We start from the raw sequence: 7,997 nt of genomic DNA, 5'->3' as shown, positions 1-7,997 counted from the left end.
CCTTTAGCCCTCCTTCCAAGTATTTGTTGTATGCATATTTCTTTCTTCAGCTGACATTTTAACTCATTTGAGCACATCTGATTGATGAGAGGGAGGTGGAGAACAGATAGTTGGCTCAAGCAATTGCCAGAACAGACACTTAGGTACAGGAGATCAAGCTCTAGATCTGTTTCTGAAATCTTATTTCTGTGATACTATGGCAAGTTGGGCCAGTTGTGAAAGAAGCATAGACTGAATTGAAATAAATGATTCAAAAGAACAATATTGCAAGTATAAAGGAGTATATATTAAAACTTAATTGTGTTCAAGGCTGTGACACACACAGCGTTCATACTCATGTTCTGTAGATCTGCGAGCATACAGGGATATAGTTATTCCAGTGGGATGGTTAGACGAATGATAAGATACAGCAGCTACTCCTAAGCCCTTATTCCCAAAGATTATGCTTTGAAATCTCTAAACACCACAACAGAAGTGACCTAGCTTGCCACAGGGCTGGAGCTTCCATTAACTAGGAGATCTCTCAGGTAGTCAGTACTTCAAGGAAATTAAAATCTTCTTTTTAAATGGCTAAACAAGGAGTTAACTACCAGTTTGAAAATACTGATGTAATGTGACTACTGCAAAGCCACAAAGTGGTGCAAAATTAGGAACAGAAGAGTTTCTGTGCAGGGCTCCTATGCTAAGGTGACTCAGTACCCTAGAACAGACCTACCATTAAAACACAGCTTTCCAAAACCACCTTCCACTGCTCTCCCTGAGACAGATATGTGACCTGCCCCTGACCTAAAGTCAACTCCTTCTACACATCCAGTTTTCCAGGCTGCAAACCAGAAGGCCCTTCTTTCCTCAGAGAGAAAGAAGAGGAGGCTCAATTTCTAGTTGCTCCTATCCTCCTTAATCTCACCCACGTGCTCCTGGCTTTGACCACAGGACCAGCTGGTTCCAGTCTGACCTAACAAAGACGATGGCTGTTTCCATAGTTAAATCAGCAGTCACTTTTGTGCTGGCTTCTGTGACACAAAAGTCACAAAAAACTTGAATTTCTGCTGAAAGACAGCAAACTAATGAACAGAACAAGCATTAATGGACCCGTTTTGCAAATAAGAAGTGGCACGAGAAAGGCTTACAAAAGGATTCAGAAGATGCATTTTAGCACCTATAATGAAACTTAGGATGAATGCCAGTGGTTAAATTCAGTAGAGAACTCCAGAAAGTGGATGCCAGCCTGCCTCTCATTTACGAGACATCTAAATACCACTGTCACGTAGGAATGCTGTGTGCAGTGGTGCCCACGCAGCAGCCAGCTTATGGAGACTCAAGTGTCCAGACTGAGTGGGGACAAGACATCACACAGCCACTCCAGTTGGATTTAGAAAGGAGAGAGGTGATAGTGAAGCCCTGGGTCACACTGCTGCATGTGGCACTCCTAGCACACACCTGAAGTGTTAGCTGTGCTCATACTAGCAACTGGAGAGGAACAGGACTTGGCCATGGTCAAGTGGAAGCTCCCCAGAGTGGTTTTGGCAAATGTCAGCTAGAGCTTTCTCCGAGAGGGCCCAGACAGACCAGGTGAAATGATGGTTCCCAATAGACCATATGGAGGAAGGTACGAAGGAAAGTTCAGCTGTACAGACTCAGGACATGCTATGGCCCTTGTTCCAGGACCAGAAAGTGGGCCCTGGCTTGTTTTATTTACCACGATAGGCACAGCTGTTAAGTTCACTGCAGAGCGCAGCAGATATGCTCCATTTCCCTCTGGAAGAGCAGGGGGTGTTGGTAGTTAGCACACTCATTCAAGAAGTAGGTGGCTTTTCCCTGCTCAGTGTGAGGGATCCCTGGTGCCTCTGCAAGTGCCCTGATAGGCAGTCTTTGAACCAGTTACACTAGCTTTTAACATGAATTCTTCACTGCTGTAACTGGCTAGTACTTACATTCTGAGTGTGATATTATGCCTCTCTGTAAACTCAGAAAATAAAATGACAGCAACAAGAATATGCAACTAAATTATTTCTTTTTAACTATCTAGCCATTAAATTGGTTAGTGGTTTTATACCTTGGCTGGGTAGCTTTTTCCCTGCCAAACGAGAAAGGTAATTCATAGTGCCAGTAAGAAGCATTAGCTAATGTTTGTACAGTGCCTACCAATACAAGAGTGCTAAGTACTAGAAGTGAAGCACATCTCAGCACTCAAAGACCTGCATGCTGAATAGTTGACCCAGTGCCAGACCGCGATGACTACTGACTCTGAAGAGGCTGAATATAGCCTTAAGCCATAATAGAAAAGAAGTCCAGTACAGACATATAAAGTCACAACATGTGAAGCACAACTAAACAGCAATACACGCTTTTCAGAAAATGAAATGGAGCTTTCTCTGTTTCAATACAAAACAGTTCAGTCAGTCATGTTTTCCTCTTGCATTAATTACTGGATGCAGGATGCAAGAGAAAATTCTTTAGTTTAGTCTTTTTTTAAAAAAAACCCTCAACCTGTTTTAGTAGGAGCTTAGTGCAAGTGGCTCTACAAACACCCCTGAACACATGGTCATGATGCAACACGCCAGCGCCAGTCACTAGGGAAAAGTGAAGCACAATCATAAGACTTCTTAAGCAATATCACACCTAAGCACTGTGTATACCCGAGTGCTGTTCAGATCTGATATCCTGGGTGTTCCCACACTGCTATTAGATGGCTGCGCTGCAGGGCTAGGTTACTAGATCACTTTCTGATTGTGGTAACCCAGAGGTGCAGGCAGTGTAGGTTGTATATACCCTCTGTACACAGAGGGTGAAATCCAGATCAGTAAAAATGACAGTTATCCAATAAATTAATTAAAAAAAAAAGAAAAGAAAAGAAAAGAAAAAAGCAGCAGGCCAGAAAAGAACATTTTGGTAGTGCATTTTCCTGTCCATAATTACAATTCCTATCTTTCTGTAATCATGAAGATCTTTTTCCAGTTAACACCTATTTAGTGTGCTTGTGTGAACCAAGAAGCCTGCCTTGAATCCTAGCAGTGATATTTGGATATCTCATAACTGAGAGAGACAGGTAGGCAAACGCTTTCTGGAACCTCACACAGAGAGTGAGGCGATAGTGGTGCCACGGCTGAAGTAAGCACCACCATTCATCTGAATCAGTCAGGAAACTGAAGCAGAAACCGGTTTCAAATAACTGGTCAGATTTTCTGTATGAATCTTTACTGTTCCCTTTGCAAAACCCCTGCTCAGTGATGATCACCTATGCTCAGTTGTATTTACTGCATGTGTGAATTTGTCCTTGCACGGAGTTTGCTCCCAGAGCTTCGGGCGCTGGCACAGTCTGCCCACGCTCTGCCCGGCAGCTTTCCACATGCTCAGAGAAGTCCAGCTAAGCCAGAACATGCTGGACATACAGAGCCTGCTTGGTAGTGTTGACGTGGCCATGCACAGTACACAAAGGCACCCTGTACACAAATGACTGACTTTTTTTTTAACGCCCGGGGAAACTTCCAGCTAGAAGAAAACACAGAAAAACTTAACCTTGCTCCTATCATGGTTGTTTCTGTCATGTGGCTTTTAGGCACGTGTGGAACTATGTGATGGTAATTGCTTATGGAAAACAGGGGAGCATTTAAATACACTGATTCACCTAAATACGATCTTTTAAATCTGAACATCTTTTATTATGTATCTGAAAGTAATCCTTTTTTTCATAATCCTTGTTGCACTTTTAAGAAAGGGGGTAAGTCACAATCAACAGCACATCCTTAATACATGAGTTATATTGCATACTCTACTTCCACAAGCAGAGACTCCAGGACACCGTGGGTGTTATTCGGGATGTTGTATCGGTGTGAAGGTGACACCCAGACCGTTGCCTTATTTACAGCGACATCTACCGGCAAAAGCAATCTGCAAAGGACCACTTTTTATATAAGAAGGGGTTTTTTTCGGTGTTCATTCTCCCATCTTTGGCATTTTTTTCTTCATCTGCTTCACATCTCACCTCTCAGGTGTTCACAGTCAGTTCAACGTTTTAGATTATTGAATATATCATCTTTTCAAAACCAATATCCCCGTCCTCTATCAATCATCCATCTATCTCCAGAGTATATGTCAAAACAGAAGATTTTGTACCGTCAGCACTGTTTGCTGGTGCATGAAAGACTGCTGGGCATCTCCAACATGCAGGAGACACAGCTTCTGCTGAGGTAACATCGCCTCAATATTGTATATTGAGCATTCTCATATACCTACCTATTATATGTCGCTATCACTGACACCATCCGCACACCAAAACTGAAGCCTTTCTGGGCATAGAACCTTGTCTACAGACTTCAGGAGGCTGGTGGAGTCCACTGTCAGCTCAGTTCCATAGCACTCAACAGAATCCCCTGTGCTCTAGAGTCATGTCCCAGCTCTTCCTGTATATTCTGTGTGTGTATATATACATATACATAACATGCATATAGCATATCATGTATCTACTGATAAACATATAAACAGAAAGAATATAGAGAGATAGTTTAGTATAGTTGCTAAACATTTTAGGAACAATATGTAGGAATGGTAATTACATTAACACCATCAGACTGCGAGTACAGAAGAGTATTTCAAGGATTTGCTCAGGACACCTGCTGAAAAAACTACACACCATGTTACAGCTACTCAAATAATGTTAATTAATAAATAGTGTTTTGCTTTTATTTTGCCATATGTAGTTATTGCTATGTATCAACCAGTTCAAAACTAATTCAGTCAAACAGGTTTGCTGTGGCAGACATTCGTGAAGGGCTTTGCTCTGGGCTTTGCTCTTCTTACGAAGGCCCCCTGAACCAGTCATGAAGATGAGCTAAATTATTTTGAGGGATTCAAGGTTTCTTTTGGGCATTGGGCCAACAGGTTGGAAGTTCTTTGGCTAGTCTCTGCGGACAATTTTAACAAACTTCAAAATTAATATGTTGTTGAATAGTATGTACCATGAGTCTTGTATTATTTAGTTTAATACAACAGTAAGATATTGCTCTTATTTATAACTGTATTTGCAATGAAATAGGTAACAAATACTATTTAAATAATCTTCAGCAATTTTTGGATTGCCACTGCCATCTGCAGACCTGGAGACACAGTATTCTTGCAGCTATTCATACATAGGTACCTATGCTTTCTACATAACCATAAGAATTTTAAAACAATTTTGGAATATAAGTTTGGATGCCGAGATTCTTAGTTTCCAGGTAAACTGTTTATTCATGAAATCATAAACTACATAAGAAACTGGAGTTTAAAGATGGCAAAGGGGAAATAGAAATAAAGAACAAACTCTCTGAAAAACACCAAGGATGAATGGGTTCCTTTTTTTTCCTCAAAATTGCCAAAGTGCTGTTTTTTTAAAAATTTTATTTTATTGAAAGCACATTTCTGTGTGGTGTTCATACAACTGTAGAAAAGAGAAGAACTGGGAACAAAATGTTGACATTCAAATGGCTGATGCTTTATTCAAAATATTTTCAAATCAGACAGAAAAAAACCCTAAATCAGATCTTCATTAAAAATACATTTCATCTATCTGTTGCATGCAATTTGTACGATTTACATCTGAAAAACAAAACTGTCAGAAGCATCTATGAAGTATTCAAATTTATGTACCCAAGTATGTGGATGAAATTTGATAAAATAGAAGTGATTTGACTGTGCAGCACATCAGTTCTGTTAAGAGGAGGCAGAGAACCTTTGTTTTCACATGACAATCCAGTATTCTCCTGTCAGAGACATTCCCTGTCCTCAAATTCTGCTGCGCAAGAGAAGCCAGCACAGATCGTACATGCAAATCTTTCACCACAGTGAAAACTTGTATTTGGCATGAATGACGGAGAGGTTGACAGAAATAGGAAACAACATTAATTTACAAACATTTTTGTTTAACCACTTCGGCATTATCTATCTCCTGTCTCACAAAGGCAGCAGACACCCAGAAAAGGCCATCCGTCCATAGAGTAAGTACTTAATGAAAAAAAGGTATGGAAATAACAGTATCTAAGAGATTAAGTCATGGACCAAATCTCTATTAGGCTAGATCTGTATAAATGAACAATAGCAAGATTTAATATGAAAAACAAGCAGGCTATCTATATGTGCAAGAACATTGGTGGAAATGTAACACTACTGTATTTTTCTAGGATGCTTTCTAAGTTAAGGTTTTTATCCTAAGTCCTAAAGAGATGCCAGGGAAGAAGCATCAAAGAAAAATTAGCATAGGCAAGTAATGGTAATTAAAAATGAAAATGAAATGAACTCTTTACTCCACAGCTAAAACTGCAAAGCAAGATCAGACTGTGGGGAGACCAACAAAATATAAGAGTTTGGTCAGAAGTTAGATGTAGTCTATCTAGCAGCACAGTGATAAACAAGTGTCCTGGTTTCAGCTGGGATAGAGTTAACTGTCTTCCTAGTAGCTGGTACGGTGCTATGTTTTGAGTTCAGTATGGGAAGAATGTTGATAACACACTGACGTTTTCAGTTGTTGCTCAGTAGTTTTAGACAAAAGTCAAGGGTTTTTCAGCTTCTCATGCCCAGCCAGCGAGAAAGCTGGAGGGGCACAAGAAGTTGGCACAGGACACAGCCAGGGCACCTGACCCAAGCTGGCCAACAGGGTATTCCATACCGTGGGACGTCCCATCCAGTATAGGAACTGGGAAGTGGGGGCAGGGAATCGCCGCTCGGGGACTGGCGGGGTGTCAGTGGGCGGGTGGTGAGCAATTGCCCTGCGCATCATTTGTACATTCCAATCCTTTTATTACTACTGTTGTCATTTTATTAGTGTTATCATTATCATTATTAGTTTCTTCTGTTCTATTAAACCGTTCTTATCTCAACCCACGAGTTTTACTTCTTTTTCCCGATTTTCACTCCCATCCCACTGGATGGGGGGGAGTGAGTGAGTGGCTGTGTGGTGCTTAGTTGCTGGCTGGGGTTAAACCACGACAACGAGATTGTTACAATGCTTTTTTTATACTAGTTAATAGATAATAAAAGAAAAAAACATCTCTAGAGCAGCATTTCTCTGGCATTTTTACCTTCATGCTGAGGCTGCAACCTGAACGTGCTCTAAGTCTCTCAGTTATTTGCAGCTTTTAACATCTGAAGGCTAGGCAAGGATTATCTCTAGCAACTGCTCCTTGCCTACCTAAAGCTACAAGAAACTAAATCCCAAATTTCCTTTCCATTAAGTTTATAAAAAATGTATGACATATTTCTTTCTGTTATGTTACTTTATTCATATGCCATATGCTACTTTTTTTCAGTAAAGTTATTTTGCAATTGATTATTTGGAAGACTTGTTTTTTTTCTCTTGGAATTGATTCCTTGAATTCTTTTAGGTCCTAGTTCATGTCTGGAAGGCCAGCAGAGTCCTGTTGCTTCAGCAGACAAATCTCTGTAGGAGCAGACAAAGCACAGGTATGTAGCAAGTGGGTGCATGGCAGCAAACAGATGTCTGCCTGATCTTCAGTCCCCTGTACTCCAGAAGGAAAGACAGCTACTTCCCAGGTTTTTTCTTTGACATAAAGAAAATTCCCAGCTGATGTCAAACTCTGTCTTTGCAACATGAAAGACATCATGAGCATGACTGGCAAAGGCTATAAGCACAACAGAGCACACTGCTTTCCCTCCTGTGCCAAAACCAGCAGAGCTGACCCCAAGGCTCTACTGCAGTTTATTTAATTCTGAGAGCAAGCTTATGGGTGATCAACTATCCAGCCGTGTGCAATGCTTGACAGCTACTATTTTCAGCAAATACCCTATATGTTTTTTTGGTCACTGAGCATTTCATTCTTCTTAGTACAAAGGCTCTAAGTGTGTCAGAGGGTAAACAGTTGATCAAAGAGATCTGGAGCTGGGGGAGGTGATGACATATTTTAGCCTTGTTTGCTCTAGAGTCATCTTAGCACAGTATGGAGCCCTCACGTGAGATTTAATTCCCTGGGAGCACATCATGTAGTCTGGTTGAGATTCAGTGC

This window comes from Accipiter gentilis, chromosome 2, assembly GCF_929443795.1.
Source record: "Accipiter gentilis chromosome 2, bAccGen1.1, whole genome shotgun sequence".
In the NCBI taxonomy this organism is placed as follows: domain Eukaryota; kingdom Metazoa; phylum Chordata; class Aves; order Accipitriformes; family Accipitridae; genus Astur; species Astur gentilis.
This window is presented reverse-complemented; position numbering follows the sequence as displayed.